At 39.9% G+C, this 25,279-nt stretch overlaps 1 pseudogene; it reads right to left on the bottom strand.

The window, feature by feature from the left end:
* The window catches only part of LOC149210720 (endoribonuclease Dicer homolog 2-like), a 30,712-nt pseudogene extending 15,353 nt beyond the window's left edge, over positions 1–15,359 (bottom strand).
* Between the last annotated feature and the right edge of the window lie 9,920 nt (positions 15,360–25,279).

The raw sequence follows: 25,279 nt of genomic DNA on the forward strand, positions 1-25,279 counted from the left end.
GGGAACGCAAACTACTGAAAGAGATGCCATTACTTCTATGAAGGTAAGATACATGTGTCTAGATTACTTCTACCTAAAGAAACATCTTTTTGTATTTTTGAATAAGTTATTTAGAATTATCATGCATGTGCTTTTAACTGGCTTTTTACTGTGCAGAGGCGGATCACGGAGGAGAAATTCTTGGAAGAGATCGGGAAGGTTCAGAGAGGGTCTAAGGAGTCCCTAACCTCCTTCCAGAGAGTTTCACAAAGTTTGGCTACCAAGAAACCGCGTTTATGAGCTTCTACAGGAAGTCTGCAGGGGTTCTACAGGATGGTTCAAAATTTCTACAGGATGTTCAGAAGTTCCTACAGGATGTCCTACGATTGGATTTTGGGTGATGGATGAGTGGAAGAGGATGCATGGATGGATAGGGAGGTAGGATAGGGGGTTGTAATGACTTAGTGACAGAGAGGTGAAGTGATGAGGGGGTGTGGAAAGCTAACTTGTCTTAAAAGGGCAGAGGAAATGGAAGGTTAAGGAGGTAGGGTGACGTAGGCAAAAGAGTAGTTGTGAGACGAGGGATCTAATTTGGAGATGAGCAGCTGGCATGGACGAAGCTTAGATGGACGAGAGAGTGATGGAGATGCACCGCACAGTGTAAACTTAACCAAATCATCCACGTCCTGCACATAATCAAAATGTTAACTAATCTATCCTAACTGTTAATGAAACCAATGAACAACAGATTTATTCCTAAAGAGAACCATGTACAACACTTAAGTAAAGAAACATTCCAGAAGATCTGAACGCATGACTAACTCCTACAAACGAAAACATTTAACTAGAGATTGCATGAGTGAGCAAACTAGTGTTTTTGTTGGGCAGCACTGTCTGCAATTCCAGCCCCTAGGAAGAGGTGAAAATGAGAGTGCAGGCAACCCTTTTCTGGAGCTTTTATCAATTCTTATCTCATTACTCTATTCTAGACATCTGAAGCAACTCTATTCTTCAATAATGGCCTACTTAACCACACAACGAAATCTAACTCAACAAACTGCGTTTCAAATGCATGTAAAGAAAATCATAATGTTGAAAGGAAAAAAAAATATCAATACAAAGAAGGAGGCCCTAGGCTCTCAAGTTGGGCCCAAACCCGAGAGCTATGGCTCCTCTTAGAAACTCAGAGCTGGGATCAAATCTGACTGCTTCTCATTAAAAAATAATAATCATAAGTCAAGAGTTATGCCAATAATGGCTACAAAAGAACAAAACAGAGCTAGCAGCTCGTAGTGCAGAATGTGCAAAAGTTTTCCAAAAGTCCTTTTCGAAGGCTGAAGCCTTATCATTTACACATCACGAGGCCCCAAGCTGACCTCCTAAATCTATGGGGCTTGGCTGTCCAAACTGGGAGTGAATAGCTGCTTCCACAAAATCTGCTTGGCTGCCTTCTAAATCCGGTTGTGGTGGCTTTTGGAGCTCAGAGTTGGGGATGAAGATCTCAAGGAAGGCTATTTAATGCCGTGGACAACCTCCCTACGAATCCTCAATCCCATCTTGGCTGTCTCCTAGCCCTTATCTTCTCGGTTTTGCTCCAACATGTGTCAAAAAACCTGAAATGAGCACGTGTTAGCCACCTAGGAATAGTGACTACCCTTATTCGTACAAATGACATAAACATACAAAAAAATGATGCATAATTTATGAAAGATGAAGGATTGAACAAGGGTAGTTAGGCCAAATGAGCCCAAAATGTTACCAAATTTGGGGCTCATCAATAAGGTCGGATCTCTGAGATTATTGCGAATTGGTTTCAGTGATATTGCACAGTGAGGAAGTAACAAAATTTTGGTATCACTTGAGGAGTTCAAATAAGTAGCCTCAGTTTGATGTTATGTAGATATACTTTGGTGGATAAGTTTCGATGAATTGTAGTAACGAATTTAGAAACAAGATAGGCATACTTCTTTGAAATGATGCAGATTATAGTATACACTTTCAGTAATATATATATCAATGAATTATGATAAACTACAATTTGATGCTCTTCCAGCACACTCAGAAGATCACAAAAATTAACATAAGGACCTTGAAAAAATTGAGAAATCGAGTTTGGATTTTAGAAATGTATCTTAGCAATCTCAGAGGCAATGTTTGGGAGCTCAGTTTAGGCACTCAAATGTTCTCGATGTTATTACTGTTAGGGAATACAGATGGAGGATCAATCTACCATAGTTTCATTCTAAAGTCTTGAGGTAATCACAGTGATGAAGGTTCGATATAACTATATTGTTATGGTTTTGATGCCGCCTTAGTAAGAAGGGATTGGTGTTAGCATGGTAAAGAGAAATCAACCATCGCATGATCGAAGAACCAAAGTATAAGGCATCGTGTCACCCCATAAAGGATTCGAGGTCTGTCTTATGGTAGATGAAATTGATACTCCAAGGAACTAGTAAAGTATTTTTACTACAACAAGTCTAATAAATTAGAGGTATGTAATGTCAAGGTACGTGTGATCATGAATTTTTTAGATTTGCAACATATATCTAAATACCAAATTATTCTTGCTTATAGGATAAAGATTGTAATTTCTAGATAATGTAGAATGTATTTTCTAGGGTTTGCATGTAACCTAGAATGTTAAATAAAAGGGTCCTACTAATGTTTGAAAGAATGAAAAAGTCCCTCCTCCTTGATTATGTAAAATATCTAACTTAATAAAATTAAATTATGTCCTTGGTATCACATGTTGTGCTTGTAAGTATGTACTATAGATGATGGCTTAATACAAGCAAGCACTTTAAGGAATCCTCACCAGGTTTGCCAACGAATATCTCCAAACCATACACATTACAAGATTCTCTTAAAAGTATGATCATCTATTTTTGAAGTTTGTATTATATGACCAATATCGTTATGTCTAGCCTAGAATCATAAAGATTCTTATTTAGGGAGATCCATCTCTCGATAAATCTACCCCTCTCTAAATTCTTAATTGATTTTATAGAAACATAGATAGGGTCTCTGGAAAGCCCTAGCCTAAAGGTATGTTGACAATGTGTGAAACCCTAGCCTCCTTAGGGTTGTTGTGAAATGTTATTTAAAGTTCTTGTTGATGATGTCATGTTTTGGATTTCTGTATGATCAAGAAATCTTAACTTGTTAAGGTTGAACGTTGTTTGTCTCATACCTCGAACCTTTGAAGTTTTGGTATTGTAGGGTTCACTTTGATATGTTATGAAACCCTAGATTCTTAGGGTTTGGTTTGGTTTGTAAGAAAAACTCTTTTTATAGAGTCCTAGGAATGAAACCCTAGGTATGTGTCCATTTGGTTGAAACCCCAGACTGTTCTAAGACGGCATATGTCTAATATATTAATTTTGTCTATGATGTGCCTATGCATGATGATGATGTCCTAGATGTATGAGTTGACCTATTTGTCAGTGGTCATGAATCCTAGGGTTTGGACCTAATCCCTAGTCAAAGTTTGTCTTTCTAGGATGATAGTATTCTAGGGTTTTGATGTTAGACCTTAGTAGAAGTAAAAACCTCTGATGTATGATAACAATGTGATAATTTGAGATTTGTATTTGAGTTTTTGTGGGATTGATGTTTGATTGAAAATATAGGGTTTGCAACTAACCCTAGTGGAAGCTGGTCATGTTAATCACTAGGCTATGATTGGTTTTGATTGACTCTTTTGTATGAAATTTAGGATTTGTATGAAACCTAGTGAGAATTCTAACATATGACTTTTGAAGAGTTGTTAGCTGCTCTTTATATCTTATTTATTTGAATTTTTTCTAGCCTTTGCTATATGTTGTAGTAAGGTATGTCATACTTTTGGAAGAAACATTAAAACCCTAGATGTAATGAAAGTTGTTATGATGTAGTCTAAGGTTTATGATAAAGTCCCTATGATCTAGGGGGATATTGGTGGCCACCCACCTATTCCACTTGGACCCCCAACATTGTTTCTTTCAGTTTTTTAGTTTCCTTATTTGTAGCACAATTTACTATTTTTGGCAGTTTTTCGGGTTGTGAACTTCTGGAGCCATTTTTAGGCCTTAAACAAAGACCCATGTTGGTCATTCAAAATTTGTAGTCCTCGGATAGATCTTGCTAACGAAATATTTTGTGCGTCAAATAGAGATCGTATGCCAAAGTTACGACCCCAAGAAGTTGATGTACCAATTTACCCAAATGGGGCCCATAGTTTGGCGCTTCATTTCCTAGGGTTAGGTTTTTGGATGTTTAGAGTTTTCCATTGTTTCTCAATAATAAATAGGCCTTTGAGCGTCATTGTAACGCAGTTCAGACGCATGTAACCGCCACATCTCTTCTGAGAGATGAGCTACCATTGCCTGAGCTAGCCTTATTTCCATTCTGTTTGTAAGCATATTTCAGTATTTGATATTTGAAATGAAGTGTTGTTTCTGTTGCATCTTAGTATTTATGGTTATATATGTAATTTGTTGCATTCCTATTTAAATCTAGATCTGTTGGGTCCCTATAATACTAGTGATGCCCCCATTAATATTGTAGTTGTATCCCTTATTAATATTGTTGTGCCCCTATTGTCCCCATATTGTTATCACTGTGCCTCATAGAATCCCTCTATTATTATTTTTGTGCCTTTATATTATTATTGTTAGGTTGGCTTGGTTATATTGTGACCCCTTAGACTCCTATATATAGAAAGGAGGTTTTTTCATTTGAATCATCGAAGAATTGTTCATTTATGTAATGTAAAGGAGGTCGCCCCCTAGAAGAGGCTGAATTCTAAGGCGTTGATCTATCTTTTCTATCTTTTTGTGAGCTAGTTTCATAACATTTGGTATCAGAGCTTTGGATTCTAGGGTTTTGTTGCTCCAAATAGGTCATCGTGGCATTTTCACTATAACTTTTTTTTTTTGTGACGTTTCAGAAGAGAAAAAAAAACCCATTTGAGAAGAAATTGCATTGAACATCGGGTCCAAATTTCAGAGCTTTTCGCACTATATTTGCGGAGATATGATTTGAGGAAGTTGGTCTTTTTGAAGACTCCTGAATTACATTCCAAACAGATGACCTGGGGAAAATCGTCATGACTTTCTCTTTGAACATCAGATTGAAATTTTGTAAGAAGGTATAGAAAGAGGACCAACTGTAGTTTCTTGTATATATTTTTCAGAGCCAAAGGTCAAAACAGTGACACGTGGCACTTCATACAAGTTCACTCTTCTAGAAAGGTCTATAATCAGGTCATCTTGGGAGATTGTGCATAACTCTTCCTTGGAGAATCCAATTTGGATAAGACTGGTGGCATTGGAAAGAGGACGTAGAGGGCTACTTTAAGTCGCAATTTTAGAATTGGATGATCCGAAATTACAGAGATACATTAGATGCAATATCAAGCTCCTACAAAGTGAAAAAATGTGTATAGTTTTTTTTTTAATTTTTGCATAATCTTGGTTTGAAAAATTAGTTTGAAGGAATTCAAAGGGCTTAGTAAAACATTATTATTGGTAATTGATGCCCTGAGGAAAGAAAATGCAAACACCTAGTAAGCAACTTGAAAGCTCTAGCATGACTCATGAAGGAGAGGAAGAAATGCAACATGATATATCAAAATTACGAGACCAAGTGCAACAAGTGTCACTTGCACAAAAGTAACAGAATCTACGATGGATGGTTTAAAGAAAGATGTAGAAGCTAAGATGGATAGTTTAAAGAAAGGTGTAGAAGCTAAGATGGATTATTTAAATAAAGGCGTAGAAGCTAAGATGGATGGCATGGAAGCTAAGATGAATGGCATGGACGCTAAAATAGATGGCATGGATGATAAGATGGAAGAATTGAAGATAAATATGAATAAGTTGCTACAAAAAATGGTCACTAATGGTGAAAGGGTAGTAAAGGAAACTCATGATGAAAACAAAAGAAATGTTAATCATGATTCCATAGATTCTAATGTTGGATCGAAGACCCACCATATTCCAAAAATCAATATGAGAAAGTTTGATGGGAAGGATCCCGCAACATGGATATTACAGATGGAGCAATTTTTCGATCTCAATAATGTGCAAAACACACAAACTGTATGTATTGCAACTTTATATTTGGAACCAAATCAGTTTGTATGGTATTAATGGCTTTGCTCTCGTAAACAAATTATCACTTGGGCAATTTTTACGGAAGAATTGACAACACATTATGAGGATACAAAAAGCAACACTTTTTTTAGCCAATTGATAAGTCTCAAACAAAAGGGTTCAATAATGGAGCACATTGAGGAGTTCCAAAAATTGAACATAAGGGTTAAAAATATGCCAGAGGAGCATAGAATTGATGTGTTCATAGGGACTTTAAAGGACAATATCCAACATGATGTTCGCCTTTAGGAACCTGATTCATTAGAGAAGGCATTTAGGTGAGCAAGTAAAATGGAAAGAAAAATTATGGCAACCAGGAAGCATACCACTCACAACTATAAAGATGGAAGTGTTGTTGGCCCTATCCTTCCACAACCTATAAGGTTGACACCACAACAATTGGAAGAAAAAAGAGCAAAAGGGCTTTGTTATAGTTGTGATGCCAAATACACTAAAGGTCATAAGTGTGCTGAGAAGAAATTATTCTACATAGATTGTGAAGAGGAAGAAGGAAAGGAGCAAGAAAGGTCAAAAGAAGAGGATATACTCCAGAATAAAGCCTAGATAAAGAAGAAATGAATCCGACAATATCTTGTAATGCATTGGCTGGAATTACCACTCCTCAAATCATCAAGATAGAAGGACAAATCAAGAAGAAAAAGGTAATAGTGTTGATTGATTCAGGAAGTACCCACAATTTTATTCATTGTAAGATAGCAAAAGAATTGAATTGCTTCCTATATCCAGCACCAGAGTGTCAAGCGATGGTTGCAAATGGAGGAACGATAAATTGCTCTGGAAAGTGCCATAATATCAAGCGATCCATGGGAGAATATGTATTGAAAAGCCCAATGCTTTCCATTCTAATGAGAGGTGTTGATGTTGTATTAGGAGTCCAATGGCTGCAATCCTTGGGTACAATAGCTTTTAACTTTCAAGAACTTTTCATGAAATTTTATGCGGAAGGAAAGGAAGTTGAATTAAGGGGTATTGCAGGGAAACCAAGAAAGATAATAAGCTCTAACAGTATGACAAAGCTTCTTAAAAAGGAACAATGAGGTGTAATTGCACAATTATGTTCGCTAGATGTTTCCACACAAAGCTTCTAAAAAAGGAACAACGAGGTGTAATTGCACAATTATGTTCGCTAGATGTTTCCACATCGAATTCATCTATTGCTCCAAATCTCCAAAAAGTCTTGGACAATCATTCCAAGGTATTTGAGACTCCCAAAGGTCTCCCACCTATTCGTGATCATGATCATGCTATTTATTTGATTCCAGGAAGTGTTCCTCCAAACATCAGGCTGTACAAATATCCCTATGCCCAAAAGAGTGAAATTGAACGTATGGTTGCAAAAATGCTTGAGGCTGGTATAATTCAACCTAGCCAAAGTTCTTTCTCTGCTCCAGTAGTATTGGTGCACAAGAAGGATGGATCATGGCGCATGTGTCCGGATTATAGGTGATCCAAGAGGATCTTGAGACACTAAGGGGATGGATAAAGGCTCAAAATTCAAAATGGCAGAAAAGAGAATTTGTTGGCATTAGTTGAGAGGGCTCGTCTTCCTGATCGCGGTGGCGCAAATGGTTCGTCAATTTGAGCTCATATGCAAAAGATAGAGCTCTTCAAAAATTGGTATGGCAGGTGAAAAATGGGGCCCACAGTGCGCCACATGGCATCCCAGTCAACATGTGGGACCCACATGGCAGCTTGACACTTGGTATCCCTCCAATGGCCTCTTAAAACCTGCCCAAGCAAACAAGAGACAAACAACATTTGGTTATAACTATAAATTTATATGTAATTAAGTTAACTATATAATAAAAATCAAAACATATAACCAAAAAATATTGAAACAACAATCATATAAAAAAAATATATCTATATATATATATAAACAAAACCATATAACCAACATGGCCCACGTGGAAAGGATGTTGGGGTTAATACATATGAAATATATAACAAAATCATGTTGTTATATTAAAATAGAACTCCATTCACGTGGAAAGGTTAATGTTAAAACAAACCAACAAAAAATGGTGGAGTATGGTTAAAACCAACTGTTTGAAACCTAACGAAGTTACCAACGGACATGCCATAAACGTATATGGTAAAGGATATTGCAAGATCCGCATGGAGAATGGGTGTGGTTGGGGGCAGCCACGAGGTGGTCCCGCCGCCCCCACATACTTCAACGTACAGCTAAATTAAAGCATGCTCCGTAGGGTGGGTGAGTGCGGTCCCGTGGAGTACGGGCCCACTCCCCAATCAAAGTCAAAGAAACATATTTTATATATTATGGAATACGATTTCATTAAGTTTGGTAAATGGTTATATTAAAATGGGTTTTGATAATATAGCCAATAATCACCTTATGGAATAATCCGCCCAGGGTTATTTAAACTCAATTTTTTTTACCATTTGGAGGGAGAGATCAACGGGCACGGATTTTGAGACCAGGTGGCGGAACCCTGAGCAGCTGAGAAAAACTGGTGGAACCTTGCTTGAGCAGCGTTTTTGCAGGAGGGTGATTTTGGTCTAGACTCAGGACTAGGCAAGTTCTATATGGATTTTATAGCTCTCGGTGATGGGAATCCATTGGTGGTGTCAGTTTCTGCAACAAAGCTCTCCAATTTTCGGGCACTTTTTAGCATGGAGGTATAATGCTCCATTTTGTAAATTGATGAATGTAACTTCTTTTGATGCCATTTTTAATGAATGAAGGCCTCCCCATTGATCGAGCAGGGCCCGAAGATGTAGTCCAGGAGGGACGAACTCCGTTATCAAGCTTCTTGTCTTCTTGTCATGCTTATGTGTTTCTTCTTCTTCTTCTCACATGTGCACATTTAAGTTTCTCTTTAGTTAAGCTACAAACTATTTATCTACCTCTTTCCATGCATCTATAAACAAAAGATAACCTGGATCAATAGGGAGCTCAACAAGCTCACTATTAAAGATAAGTTTCCCATTTTTGTCATTGATGAATTATTGGATGAATTGCATGGATGAATTTACTTCACCAAGTTAAATCTTCGTTCAGGATATCATCAAATTAGAATGAAGACTTAAGACATTCCGAAAACAACATTTAGAACTCATGAGGGTCACTATGAGTTTTTGGTCATGCCTTTTGGCCTTACCAATGCACCTTCTACATTTGAAGGTTTGATGAATTCCATTTTCAGACCCTTCCTTAGAAAATTTGTGTTAGTATTTTTTGATGATATACTAATTTACAACAAGTCTTGGAAGGATCATGTTGAACACATTGACAGGGTGCTACAACTATTGGAGGAGAAACAATTATATGCAAAAAGATCCAAATGTTTCTTTGGAGTACAAGAGGTGGAATATCTGGGTCATGTTGTATCTCATGAAGGAGTTAAGGTAGACCCTAGCAAAATTAAAGCCATTAAGGAATGGGAAATCCCCACATACATAAAGCATTTGCGAGGATTTCTCGAGTTGATAAGGTATTATCACAAGTTTGTTAAGAATTATGGGAAAATAGCAGCACCTCTAACAACATTGTTGAAGAAAGATGCATTTTCATGGACTCTAGAAGCAACAAAGGCCTTCGAAGATCTTAAAGAGGCAATGTGCCAAGCACCGGTCTTAGCTACACCAGACTTCACAAAAACCTTTATTGTGGAATGTGATGCTTCTGGAAATGGAACTGGTGTTGTTTTAATGCAAGATGAAAGACCCATTGCTTTCGAAAGTCGTCCAATCAAGGAAAAGTATTTACACAAAGCCATTTATGAGAAGGAAATGTTAGCAGTACTACATGCACTTAATAAATGGTGACCCTACCTAATGGGAAGACACTTGAAGGTAAAAACGGATCATGATAGCCTTAAATAATTTTTAGAACAAAGATTATCCTCTGAAGAACAACAAAAATGGGTCAAAAAGATGTTGGGTTATGACCTTGAAATCATATACAAAAAAGGGAAGCAAAATGTTGTGGCAGATGCACTCTCAAGAAAAGATGAGGATGTGGAAGCATTGTTGTGCACCATTTCTATTATCCAACTAGATTGGATAAACGAAGCAATGGAGGAATGGAAGAATAATGAAGAAGTGAGGGAACTTATTCGAAAGTTACAACAAGATTCCAGTGCATCGATACATTTAGCTGGAAAAATGATTCGTTATGGTACAAAGATCACTTATACCTCTGTAAGAATTCCCAACTCAAACAAAAGATTCTGATGGAACCGCACGGTTCTCCCTTAGGAGGGCACTCAGGAATTTTAAAAACTTACCACAGGGTTAAGAAGGAATTTTTTTGGGATGGCCTTAAATCGGATATTCAAAAGTTTGTGGCGAAATGTTTGGTATGCCAACAAAATAAAGCTGAAACAATTAAGACACCAGGTCTATTACAACCTTTATCCATTCCAAGCCAACGTTGGGAGGAGGTTTCAATGGATTTTATCATAGGTTTACCCAAGTCTGAGGGAAAGAGTGTCATCATGGTGGTAATTGACAGACTTACCAAGTATGCACACTTTTGTGCATTATCACATCAATTTAAAGCCAGTACAATTTCTACGGCATTTATGGAAACAATTCAAAAGCTACATGGGAACCCAAGAATTACTGTAAGCTACAAAGATCCCATTTTTACAGGAAATTTTTTGACAAAATTATTTTCTTGTCTTGTTACTCAGTTAGCTCATAGCTCATCTTATCATCCTCAATATAATGGGAAAACGAAGATAGTAAACAAATGTTTGGAAGGATATCTTCGTTGCTTTGTATCTGATAAAAAAACACAATGGGTCAAATGGTTGCCTCTGGTTGAATGGTGGTATATCAATTCCTTCCATACTGCAACAAAAATGACCCCATTTATGGCACTTTATGGATATCAGCCACCATCCATCACATCATATTTAAGAGAAAATTCTAAGGTTCAAGCAGTGGAGCATCACATCGAGCATCAATAACAACTTCTCCAACTCTTAAAGGATAACCTCGTGTTGGCAAATAATAGAATGAAACAACAGGCATATCAACATCATAGTGAAAGAAGTTTTGATGTAGGTGATTGGGTATTCCTACGGCTACAACCATATAAACAAATGTCCCTCAAGCATGTTAAGAAGGATAACAAATTGTCACCAAAGTATTATGGTCCGTACAAGGTGTTGCAAAATATTGGTACTATGGCATACAAATTGGAGCTTCCTGCAGCTTCTCGAGTGCACCCAGTTTTCCATGTTTCATGTTTAAAGAAGGTTATAGGCAACAAGCTCCCAGTTCAAACAATATTGCCAGAACTTGACGAGGAAGGAAAAATTATATTGGAACCGAAAGTAGTCATAGAAACAAGAACTCGACAACTACGAAATCGATCCATTTCAGAGTATCTCATCAAGTGGAAGAACTTATCCGCTGAAGATTCCACATGGGAGGATGAGAATTTTATACAGAAGCATCTAGAACTACTCAAACGTTGAGGATAACACTTTTTTGAAGGAAAGGGGCATGTTAGGTCCCTATAATACTAGTGATGCCCCCATTAATATTGTAGTTGTATCCCTTATTAATATTGTTGTGCCCCTATTGTCCCCATATTGTTATTACTGTGCCCCATCAAATCCCTCTATTGTTATTTTTGTGCCCTTATATTATTATTGTTAGGTTGGCTTGGTTATATTGTGACCCCTTAGACTCCAATATATAGAAAGAAGATTTTGTCATTTGAATCATCGAAGAATTGTTCATTTATGTAATGTAAAGGAGGCTGCCCCCTCGAAGAGGTTGAATTATAAGGTGTTGATCTATATTTTCTATCTTTTTGTGAGCTGGTTTCATAACAGGATCACACTAGAAATATGTTGAAGAGTATATGTCTCTTGTTTATAATTAAGTTTGGGTATTTGATATATAAAAAGTATAAATTCTTTCGTTGTTATAAGTTTTTGATATGGATAACTTCATGCTTCTATAATTTTGGTTGTACTTTCTATCTAATTTGCGTAGGTACATCATTCAAGTTGGTGAAGATGATCTTAAGTAAAATTGATGTGATAAGAATGATATATGAATGACTTTGATAAGAAGGATAGAAGCCATGAACAATTCTCTCATGTCGTAAAGAAGAAATAGAACCCCTAAGTTAAGAGGGAGTCTGGATGAAGTCTCCCTAGGTTAAGAGGGAGCTTGAATGGAAGGAATATCCCTAGGGTAAGAGGATGGGTGAGAATATTCCTTGTATAGGAATGATTAGATCCTCTCTATTTAAGAGGGAGTGACAAATATGATCCTCTAATTCATGTGTCATGCACTAGACCAGGACTAATAACTGTAATTTTTAGTGAAGGTTGTGAGTAGGAGAAGGAAATTGGGCAATGTATTTTGAGGTGCTGCTAAAAGAAGGAATGCAAGATCTGATTGAAGAATATGTTTCTACATGTGAAGTAGGAAGAAAAATGTATGATTGATAAAGCTTCTGTCAAAGATTTGGTTCATAGACCTACTATGAAAAGATGAGAAGCGACATCAATTTGTTTGGAAGACCCTGGAGTCTTGTATTTGATTAGGTACATATGAAAGTATTATTGATTGGGGTTGTGTTTGTACAGGTGAAACTCTCAAAGATTTTGTTAACATGCTAGTTACCAATCAGTTTGATTGGGAGAGAGTGGTTATCCTTGATCTAGTGGATCAAGGGGTGTTGAGGCTTTATGAGTGAAGCATTTCCTGGGAGGAAATCTGGCTGACACTTTGTGTTGATGTCTAGGTCTCGAAGTTGGAAGGATGGCGTTGGTCATTGAGCTTTGAGACACACCTACATTTATGGGTTGATGATTAGCAAGTAATCTTGATGGTACTTAGAGAGGCTGAAAGCTTGAGTCCATATTATTTCCACCTGGATAGATTTCCCTAGTCAAGAATCTAGTCTGTGGCATTGTGGTGCCTAAATTGTTGGCCGACACTTTCTGTTGATGTCTAGGTCTCGAATTTGGAAGGGTGGCATTGGTCATTGAGCTCTGAAACACATATGGATTTATGGGTTGATGGTTAGTAAGTCAGCCTGATGGTACCTAGAAAGGCTGAAAGCTTGATTCCTTGTGACTCCCATCTAGATAGATTTACCTGGCCAAGAATCTAGCCCATGGCATTGCGGTGCCTAAATTGTTGAGAGACCAATGGATAGATTTCCCTAGTTAGGAATCTAGTCCATGACATTGCGGTGCCTAAAATTATTCATAGACAATGTGTTGAGATCTTATATGTACATCTGTGATTATATATGTAAATATGAAGTTACGAGGGAGTGCTGGAAAATGTAACTAGGTTCGGTCTTCATTATCATGCTCGAGTCAAATGTAATATATTTGTCAAAAGAAAGTGAAAATGATTTTTATTATTAATTTGATTTGACTTATTAAAGCATAAGTTTCATTCTTAGGTCAAATGTATAGGTCAGGCCTCCATTGTAGGCTTTAGGGTATTTTCAAAGTCAATATGTTTGTTAGTTAAAGACTCCATTATCAAGTCAGTCTCCTCAATGATTTTTTCAAGTCAACCTAAAAATAAAATGTCATAAAATAGAAATCATGTCGGCCTATAACAAAGAAGCAAATCTTGATCAACATATGTTATCTTCTTTACAAGCGGAAACCACTATATATACCTACTTGGGATCTTCACATAACACCAATCAAATAACTCACATTTTTCAGAGAAAGTTCAGTGATTGTTGGGTAGCGAAGGCCCCGCGTAACAGTTTTGGGTTTGTTAATCTAGAAATTAGAATAAACATATTGTAAAACTCTGAAATATGCAGAGCGCGAAGGGTAAAAGATCGAGTCAAAGGGTTGTCCGCCCGAAAAATAATATAAAATATTTAGATAGGAAGTCAGTCCGCGGACCATAGATAGGTATAAATAGAGCGAGGCTCTATGGGGGAAAGACAAGTTTTTGGGTTTTGTTGGAAAAATTCTTGAATCTATTATGTAATGGGTATCTGAGGAAGAAGAAAGCGTCTGTAAGTCTGAGTCGAAGGGTTGGGTAGTAGGAAGAGGCTCTGCAACTGTGTGCGCAGAGGCCTGGAAGAGTCCACAGATGTGTGCGCGGATTGGTAAAGAAAGATAATAAAAGATAAGTCGTTCCGGAATTCTGTGTAAACTTCTGATTTATCGTGATTTGATTTCACTGTTACTATTTATTCTTTATGTATCTGTCTCGGTTATGAATATATGAATTGATGCTTATTTAAAATACACGAACGGGTTACATCTGATAAATGTTTGCTTAAAGACTTTAATAAATAAATCCAATACATAAACAATGTGGTAGTAAGCAATTGAGATAACCCCTAAATCTAGACCTACGCAAAGTAGAAGCAGAGCGAAGCTGTAGGACAGTGCGTGAAGCCTCTAACACCACATCTAGACGTCCCAAGGGTGCGGAAACCTGGTTCCAGCACCCTCCCTTGCTACATCGGGTGAGACCTCAGTCCGCGCTCTGTGGACTGTTACCGAAAGGGCCGGTAGCTGCGGGATTTGTTTGGCTAAATAATTATTCTGAACCTAGGTTAGGCCCAATTGAGCCAACAAATGGTTCTGTTGCCGGGACTGGGATCTTCCTAAGGGGTGTCTAGTGTGAAACACAGGGAATTTATAGAAAAGGCTGATAGTAGAGCAAGGGTAACTATGGCCAACACAATTTAGTTGCCGGTATTTAAGGGAGCAGGAGGCGAAGACCCAAACCAATTCTGGTTTGTGTTGACATAACAAATTGCGGATGAGAATATCGGAAGGCTACCTTAGTTAGTGCACTGTAGGGTCGCGCACTGTCTTGGTACATAAAATATTCAAGCAAGAACTATGGCAGGGGTAGCAGACATCCAATCCGCACTAAAGCAGGAGTTTAGCTGACCGAAGTCAGAAACATAAGTGGTAATAAGATTCAAGGAAATTACGATGAGGCCTAGTGAAACCCCATGGGATCTATATCAAACACGGAAAGATACCATTCATGAAGCTAACATGATGTTAACAGATGCACAACATTGCGGTTGCTTTATGGCATCATTACCACCACACCTAAGGGCGGATCTGTCACAACAGAAGATCTCAACCCAGGACGAAGCATTAGAAACGGCAATGAGGCTACATAAAACTCCGTTGCAAGACCCAGGGTTGGGAGTGCAGCAAATCCAAGCATAGATCCTAGAGTTTTACATCGAAATGAAGAAGTTGAAACAAGAACCGGCATCGCGAGCTGATGCTCGGGAAGAAGTATGGTGTATAAAGTGCAGAAGCCAGGGACACGATAAAGATCACTGCCCAGTTGTAGTAAATTTTGTGGCTTCAGGGGGGACAACGCTATTGCGACCAGAGGCATAGGTAGGACCTAGCATTACAGTTCCGCTCTGGCGCGCAATTTGTCAAGTAGGAGGAAAACACAACACTGATAATTGTCACCTATTACCCAAATACAACCAGACCCCCCAGCAGTTGTTTTGCAACTTCTGTCGGTCGGTGGGCCACGAGGAAAGAGACTGTCGTAGCTACCAGTTGTTAACAGACCAGTCCCCTACGTACAGGATGCAGATCGAGGCGAGAGGTTAGAATCCAGATGTGGCAATCGCGCGTGGTGGGTTCTAGGGTCGAGGACAAGGTCGGGTTGGTATGGGACCCGGACGAGGTCGCGACCAGGTAATATGCTACAACTGCGGAGGACCAGGACATTTCGCATGGGAGTGTACCAACCCAACAAGAATCTCTTGCAGCTACTATGAGCAATTTGATCATGAGCTGACTAAGTGTCCTACACTAATAGCGCAGATTCGTGAAAAAAGGGCGGCGCAACCGACAACTACACAAAATGTGCAAGTGATGAGGTCCGAACCATGCAACGAAGATCCCAAGGTCAATGTGAAATGGAAAAATAGGGCGGATGTCGGAGCAGGTGAAGAAAGTTTAGTGAGCGGCAAGGAGACAGATATGGAGAACCTCGTAGAGCTCTCTACCCTTGGTAGCCAGGACTAGTTTGCTCCAAACAGAGAACCCTCCATAATTACTACCTTTGTAGAGACATGTTTACGACTGCTTCGCAACAATAAGGTGGTCAAAAGCTTACAAGAGCTGGTAAGTAGATGCACTGGCTGGAGTGAGCCTCGCGTTATCTGAAAATTGGAAAGGCACACAGCACAAACCAGAAAGGAGTTGCAGTTAACGACACAGATTGACGATTATGAAATGGAATAGGTCGTTTTGGACCTAGGGTCAGATACCAATGTACTACCAAAACAAACCTGGGAATGCATGGGTAAGCCTACACTACAATGGTCCCCTGTCTAATTAAGAATGGCCAATCAGTAGAAGGTGTTGCCCATGGGAAGGCTGCAAGGGGTTACGATGGATCTGGACAGCACAAGTACCCAAACGGACTTTCAAGTCATTGAGCTCATGGATGAGACTATGCCCTATCCTGCGTTGTTGGGAATAGAGTGGGCCACCAATATGAATGGGGTAATTGATCTAAAGAAGCGGACAATGATATTTGAAACCAAGTTGGTCCACGTCGTCATTTCACTCGATCCGACTGAAGGGTTGCGCTACGTTGAACCTGTGAATGATAGAGGATGCGACAACGATGAAGCTTGTAGCTACAGGATGTCTACCCAAGTGTGAGAATGGATGGAAACAACAAAGGACGAAAGGTTATCATAGGGTAATGTAGAATGATGCACATGGGATTTATAAGTCGAGCGATGGCACAACTCATTAACTAAATCACTATATTGTGTAAGGGCCCAAGATCGCGAGTTTCCAAAATATGATGGGTTGACCATGGTAGATGAATTCCTAACCGCATTTGAGATTGCAGTCCTAGGGCACCAATGGTTTGATGTGATGAAATGGGCGCTACGGGCAACACCGGCGTGATGGTGGGGCACACATGAAGGAACGTTCGAAGATTGGTGCACCCACAGGCGCATGATGAAGATTAGATTTGGGAAGCTGGAGCTACGCATATCGGAAAAGTACACTGGGCGAGATGATCCGTGCATGCATCTTACCAAATGGAGCAAGGCCTATGGAGAGGAACCTCAGCCGGAATGGGTGCACTTATTTTATCACACATTGGAATTCATTCGCAGGAACTAGTATATGGAGGCAGAGCTTCGACACAACACAGGCGAATGGGATATCTTGTGTGCAAAATTTTTGTCGACCTTCTTGTTTGAAGATCAATGGGAACCCGTGGGTGAAGCTCTACAGTTGGTGAAAGCTGCCATATTCAAAACACCACTAGAGCAAGAGGAACCTGTGCAACCCGACTGGTCGTGGCAGTTGACCCAGGCCCTTGAATGCTATAATGTCCAAATAGAAGATGATGAGGATGATCTATAGAACGTGAGCATCCCGGAAACTGAGGGTAGCCAGGAGGTGCACGGACCCAAAATTGAGGACCTAGACATCACAACACCATTAAAAATCAAACAAGTAAATATCGGGACCGATGATGAACCAATGTATGCAATGCTTGGGGACTACTGGGACAATGCTACCGTGGAGAAGGTTGTTGAGTTGCTGAGGGAATATCGAGATCTGTTCTCGACCAAAATGACGGAGCTCAAAGGGATCCTAGGAGACTTAGGCACGATGAAGATAATATTGAAACCAAGTGCGAAGCTAGTAAAACAACGACCCTACTGATTGAACCCAAAATATAAAGCAAAGGTCCGCGAAGAACTGGACAAGATGTTGGCAGCCGGGATCATTGAACCAGTTGAGGAATCTGACTGGGTAATCCCAATGGTTATACAAGAGAAGAAACAAAAGGGAGAGATTCGCATCTGCGTGGACCTCAGAAAGCTAAATGACGCCTGTGTCAACGATCCATTTCCCACACCATTCACAGATGAGGTATTGGAAAATGTGGGTGGGCAGGAAGCCTATTCCTTCACGGATGGGTTCTTAGGATACCATCAGATCAAGATCGCGCTGGAGGATAGGAGCAAGACAACGTTCGCCACCGAATGGGGCTGCTTTCAGTACACGGTGATGCCATTTGGACTGAAAAACGCGCCGGCCATATTTTCATGAATAGTCGTTGCAACATTTAAAGAATTTATCCACAAGTTCTTAGAAGTTTATTTGGATGATTGGACGGTATTTGGATTGGTTAAGAAGCACGTGACGAGCTTACGGTTGATGCTGGATACTTTCCGCTACCATTAGATTACGCTCAATTTGAAGAAGTGTACCTTCCTAGTCCCATTCGGAAAGCTGCTAGGCCATATGGTGTGCCAACACGGCTTGATGGTGGACCCAGCCAAGATCGCTCTCATACTCACCTGCAAGCACCACAAAGTGTCAAACAATTACGCGCCACTTTAGGACACACAGGCTACTATCAAAAGTTTATCAAAGGCTATGCCCAGATCACAGCTCCAATGGAACAGTTGCTGAAGAAGGACGCTGCTTATTGTTGGAATGAGGAATGTGACAAAAGCTTGGAGGTACTAAAGGAAAAGATGGCATCAGCCCCTATTTTGGTCTTCCCCAAATGGGACGTCGAGTTTCATGTGCATGTCGATGCGTCATGTATCGCGTTGGGCGCAGTACTTACCCAACCAAGAGCGGAAGGAATTGACCACCCAATTGCGTTCGCAAGTCACCGGTTATCAAAAGCAGAGAAGAATTACTCCACTACTGAGTGCGAGGGGCTCGCAATGGTATACGCACTACAAAAATTCTGCCACTATCTACTTGGAGGCCACTTTAAGATGTATACTGACCACTCGGTGCTAAGATACCTAGTGAACAAGCCTGTGTTGGGGGGGCGTATCTATCGATGGTTGTTGTTATTCCAGGAGTATGATTTTGAGGTAATCATCAAACCGGGACGTCTAAATGCAGGCCCAGATCACCTATCCCAAATCGAGACTGGCGAAGAACCCACAAATATAGAAGACGGACTTCCAGATGCCCAGCTATATGTGGTCTGATTTGCAGATGGTCACTTCGAAGATATAATCTATTTCTTAACTACAGGGACCATGCCGCAAGGCTACACTGTTCAACAGAAGAAGGAATTAATAATATGCACCGCGGACTTTACTGTGATTGCAGGCCACCTTTACAAAATAGGCAATGACGAGATCTTGTGGCGATACATCCCAGAGTTTGAGAGGGGACAAATCCTGGCTGAAGCACATGGAGGGGTTGCGGGCATACATTAAACGGGTTACGCCACAGCCCAGAAAATCCTTCGCATAGGACTATGGTGGCCTACTCTGTATCAGGATTCGAAAGCACACTGCTGCGCCTGCGATGTCTGTCAATAGACAGGGAAACCTTCACAGAGAGATGAGATGCTACTCTAGCCATAGATGATGCTACAACCCTTCGAAAAATGGTCCATTGACTTCGTAGGACCTATTGAGCCATGAGGGAAAATTGGAGCGCGCTATATCATTACCACGACTGACTATTTGACCCGATGGGCAGAAGAACAGTAGGTTAAGGATTGCACGGCTGCCACAGCTGCGAAGTTTTTGTTTGAAAATGTTATGACAAGGTTCGGATGTTCCAAAATTCTCATGAGCAATCAAGGAATGCATTTTTTGAATGAAACAATCAGCGCCCTCTCTGAAGAGTTCTAGATATACCACCAGCAGAGTATGCCATACCATCCACAAGCCAACAGGACGGTGGAAGCATTCAACAAAATTCTGAAGATTGCATTGACCAAGGTCTGTAATGCGCGATGAAATGATTGGGAATTACGCATCCTGACTGTATTATGGGCGTACCGTACCACATGTAATAATTTGACAGGCCAGACGCCGTTTTGGTTAGTCTATGGCCAGGAGGCTGTTATGCCTATGGAATATATTGTGCCGAGCTTATGGATAGCGGCAATCACGAGTATGGCAGACTGCGAGGCTCTGGAGGAGAGACTCGTGTAGCTTGAAGAATTGGAAGAAGAATGGTTCTTGGCTGGCTTCCACCAGCAAGTGCAGAAACAATGGGAAAAGGCATGGCATGATCGACATATTAAGGTGCACACTTTCAAGGAAAATGATCTAGTACTCCTATATGACAGTAAATTTGAGAAATTTCCTGGCAAACTCCGAATGCACTGGTTGGGGCCATATGTTGTCAAGGAAGTCACCGACGGGGGCGCGGTCCAATTGGCTAAGCTTAATGGGGATCTCTTCCCGGGTCGAGTGAATGGCAGTTGCCTGAAGCTCTACACCGGCAGGCTGGCCACCTGACTAGCCATTCACGGAACAGTCTCACCGCTCCAACCAGTTGAAAGAGAGCACGGGACAGTAAACCAGTATGGAGATAAGGGGCACGAACCCTGAAAGGTGCATAGCTCGGGCTCATCAGCACAAACGCGGTTGCGCAGTCAGATCCATGTTGCTGCGGTACTCCGAGTAGAGGTGACTGTTCGGGTCACTATTCACGACAAGACGTTTACATTATGGCGACAAGGAGCGGGCGACGGATAATTAAGAGCCAGAGTATGAGCCAGCTATGACATGAGTTACGCTTGGAAGCTCAAGGGAGGGTTGCAAAAGGCGGGAATCATGGGATTTGAAATTCGGCGTGCTTATAAATCACCAAGGAACATCCACCAGCCCAACTACAAGTCCGCATACTATTGGGTAACTATTGATATGGCACTGTTAATTATCTCTGCACCAGGAGCAAGCCCGAAGGTGGTAAGATGGCCGTTGCAGCAGTCAAGCGATCAAACCCACAGGAGGATGCCTGCCGATATACGAGGATAATAGCAACACGAATCAAAAGTGGTCCGGATGCGCAGATTGGATGGTCCATGACACTAATTCATTGAAGGAAGAGAAATACAGAGACCATGGGTGCAAACAAGGGAACTAATGAATCTCTAAATGACAGAAGGAAGGTGGGTCTCACGGATAGCAGTTAGGGTCTTACAAAATTGCAACACACACTGCAGCGAATGCAACGAAGAGTGGAAATGAATGCTGGAAGTAGCTACGGTGGTACGCAAAAGCTTCGTACATGGCTCCCCTGCTCGAAATAAAGTCCTAAGAGGGGGTGTTCTGTGTTAACCGAGCAGAGCAGAATGAGCATCATCAGTCGCAGGAAGGGGTCAAAACACCGAAGTAGGAGCCAGATGACGCGCTGTAGGAGACATCATGGACGAAGTAGCATGATGAGTATCACTCAGAGGAAAGTGAATCGCGAAGCCGGGGCAACGTGTTTTTCCGCACCAACGAGTGACTCGAGATGAGTCACGATGATTGTGTTGGGGGACTGTTGGGTAGCGAAGGCCCCGCGTAACAATTTTGGGTGTGTTAATCTAGAAATTAGAATAAACATATTGTAAAAATTTGTAACATGTGGAGCGCGAAGGGTCAAAGGGCTGTCCACCCGAAAAATAATATAAAATATTTAAATAGGAAGTCTGTTTGCGGACCATAGATAGGTATAAATAGAGTGAGGTTCTATGGGGTAAAGACAGTTTTATGGGTTTAGTTGGAAAAATTCTTGAATCTATTATGTAATGGGTATTTGAGGAAGAAGGAAGCATCTGTAAGTCCGAGTCAAAGGGTTGGGTAGTAGGAAGAGGCTCTGTAGCTATGTTCGTAGAGGCCTGGAAGAGTCCGCAGCTGTGTGTGGGGACCCCTGTAGCTGAGTGCGCAGGGCAGATATGGATGTATTGGTAAAGAAAGATAATAAAATATAAGTGGTTCCGGAATTCTGTGTAAACTTCTGATTTATCGCAATTTGATTTCACTGTTACTGTTTATTCTTTATGCATCTGTCTCGGTTATGAATATATGAATTGATGTTTATTTAAAATACGCGAACAAGTCCCAACAAGTCAACGTGCTATTTAAAATTGGGACACCCTAACCTTGATGATGAGTTGGTTTATTGGATGACTTAGCACCCTTCCTCATACACTCCATCACCCATTGGACCTTGAATGTTGCTCCTACTACTTGGTGTGGCACTTGGAGAGGGCATTTTATCATTGTAAGTTGGTATTGCATTCTCTAGAGGATGTTGAGCCTTTCCATGATGGATTGGAGAGGTCATAGAGACACTTACCTTGATGACATCATGGTGTTTTTCTTGAGGATGTTGCATTTTGATGGAATTTTGCACCTTTATGAAGATATGACACCATATGTGGCCCGACTTAGCATGATAGCTGATGATGCAACACTTCTTTTTTATGAGTCATCACTCCTACGTGATATGTTACAACTTTGGGGGACAAACACAAATTTTACAACATTTTTACCCCATTTTAGAGGATATGTCACCATGTTAGTCTACTATCCTCAACACTATCTCATATTTATCTAGCATTTATTAAGGACAATTGGATGTTTGAGCATTGTTTCTCCATTGTATATGCATTTTTCATGGTATCCCTTAGACCTATCCACCTTATATCATGGATTTTATATGTTTTATGTGATTTTAGTGGATATTAGCTCTTGTAGAGATAACGCACTTGGTTTCCTCACCTAAATAGGGGGAGTGGTTAGCTCATTTGAATCATTGCTACTTGTGGAGTATTACTACTACTTGTCCACTTTATACTTTTCTTAGCTATGGATGAATGATTTATGTGATCTCTTGGAGGGACCATTTATGGATGAATTATTGAGCTTGCTTGATATTTCTTGGCTAGGATTTATGGATGAGTAATGATAACCCCCCCCCCCCCACACAGTCCGGGTTATGCCATAAACCTTTGACATTGATACCATAACCAACTAATAACACATAATAAAACTAGAACAACCTAATAACCTGTATAAAACAATTAGTTGTAAGAAAAAAATAAACAATAGAATTTACACAATAGTAAGCACAATGAAAAACATATTTAGAACTATTAGCTCATAAATGCACCAACTAGTTGCAAACATTGGGACGTTCCTCCCAATCATAGTCTCTACTACTCTAGCACTCTTCGTAGTGGGTCACCCCTGAGCTAGGGCCAAGACTCCACAAGCATAAAGGATTTCCCAAAGCTAACCATGGTACATAACTAGTACCGAACATAAACATGGGCAAGATACCATACCTCATCAACTTCCAACATATATTCTCACATCCCCCATTAGCCCACACAACCCAAAGTAGTTCACTCCCTTCGTTGCACTCACAGTCCATCGAGTTATGCCACTACCCTTGCATGGTTCTCAACTTGGGCTAGCCAAGGATTTTTCAAAGCCCCATTGCTTCCAAGACTCCTAACTACCTTCAATGGTCTCCAGGTGCCCTCCATGCCTTTCATAGTGACACATGCCTCTACACTTCTCCCACTAGGGCTCCAACCTTCCCTAAGGTAATATTATAATGAAATTAATGGATAATTGGTATATAAGCAAGATAAAAGGTAGTTCTGGGTTAATGAAACTAATGGATATTGCTATAGAAGCTTGAATGATCTTGATGATGCCACATAAGGTCGGATCTCTGAGATTATTGCGAATTGGTTTCAGTGTTATTGCATAGTAAGGAAGTAAGAAAATTTTGGTATCACTTGAGGAGTTCGAATAAGTACACTCAGTTTGATGTTATGTAGGTATACTTCGGCAGATAAGTTTCGATGAATTGTAGTAACGAATTCATAAACAAGCTTGGAATACTTCTTTGAAATGATGTAGATTACAGTAGATACTTTTAGTAATATATATCAATCAATTATGATAAACTACAGTTTGATGCTCTTCAAACACACTCAGAAGCTCGCAAAAATTAACATAAGGACCTCGTATAAATAGAGAAATCAAGTTCGGATTTTAGAAATGTATCTCAGTTATCTCAAAGGCAATGTTTAGGTGATAAGTTTAGGCATTTAAATGTTCTCGAAGTTACCATTGATAGGGAATACAGATGGAGGATTAGTCTCCCATAGTTTCGTTCTAAAGTATTGATGCAATTGTTATAGGATAAATATTGTAATTTCTAGATAATCTAGAATGTATTTTCTAGGGTTTACATGTAACCTAGAATGTTAAATACAAGAGTCCTACTGATGTTTGAAAGAATGAAAACTACCTCCTCCTTGATTATGTAAAATATCTAACTTAAGAAAATTACATTATGTCCTTGGCATCACATATTGTGCTTGTAAGTATGTACTACAGATGATGGCTTAATACCAAGAAAACACTTCAATGAATCGTTACCAGGTTTGCCAAGGAATATCTCCATGTATGTTTCAAACCATACACATTATAAGACTCTCTTAAAAGTATGATCATCTTATTTTTGAATTTTTCATTACATGACCAACATCATTACGCCTAGCCTAGAATCATAAAGATTGTTGTTTAGGGAGATCCATCTCTCGATAAATCTACCCCTCTCTACATTCTTAATTGATTTTATAGAACCATAGGATGGGTGACCTCCTGGGAAGTCTTGGTTACCGGGTGCAAGCCCCGGAAGTGATGATTGATGCTATGTGATTCATTTCACTAGTTTCAATCCCACTTCTTCACCCCTGTGAGCATCACCCGATGCAATGAGTGCTAAGTGAACTATTCAAGAAATCATGAGAAATTAGTCAGTTACGACTACCTCTCATGGAAATGGTCATACATGAATGACTTACTTAACACAGTTGAATCCCAAAATGATATCTAACATAGATAGGTTCTCTGGAAAACCCTAACCTAAGGGTATGTTGACAATGTGTGAAACCCTAGCTTGCTTAGGGTTACTGTGAAATGTTATTTGAAGTTCTTGTTGATGATGTCATGTTTTGGATTTCTATATGATCAAGAAATCTTAACATGATAAAGTTGAACGTTGTTTGTCTGAGATCTTGAACCTTTGAAGTTTTTGTATTGTAGGGTTCACTTTGATATGTTATGAAACCATAGATTCTTAGGGTTTGGTTTGGCTTGTAAGCAAAACTCTTGTTATAGAGTCCTAGGAATGAAACCCTAGGTATGTGTCCATTTGGTTGAAACCCTAGACTATTTTAGGATGGTATATGTTTAATCTATTAATGTTTTCTATGATGTGCCTATGCATGATGATGAAGTTCTAGATGTATGAGTTGACCTATTTGTCGATGGTCATGAATCCTAGGGTTTGGAACTAAGCCCTAGTCAAAGTTTGTCTTTCTAGGATGATAATATTCTAGGGTTT

The sequence above is a fragment of the Pinus tabuliformis genome, chromosome 1_2 (assembly GCF_031772625.1).
Source record: "Pinus tabuliformis cultivar Carrire ecotype Pingquan chromosome 1_2, CPIR1, whole genome shotgun sequence".
NCBI lineage: Eukaryota > Viridiplantae > Streptophyta > Pinopsida > Pinales > Pinaceae > Pinus > Pinus tabuliformis.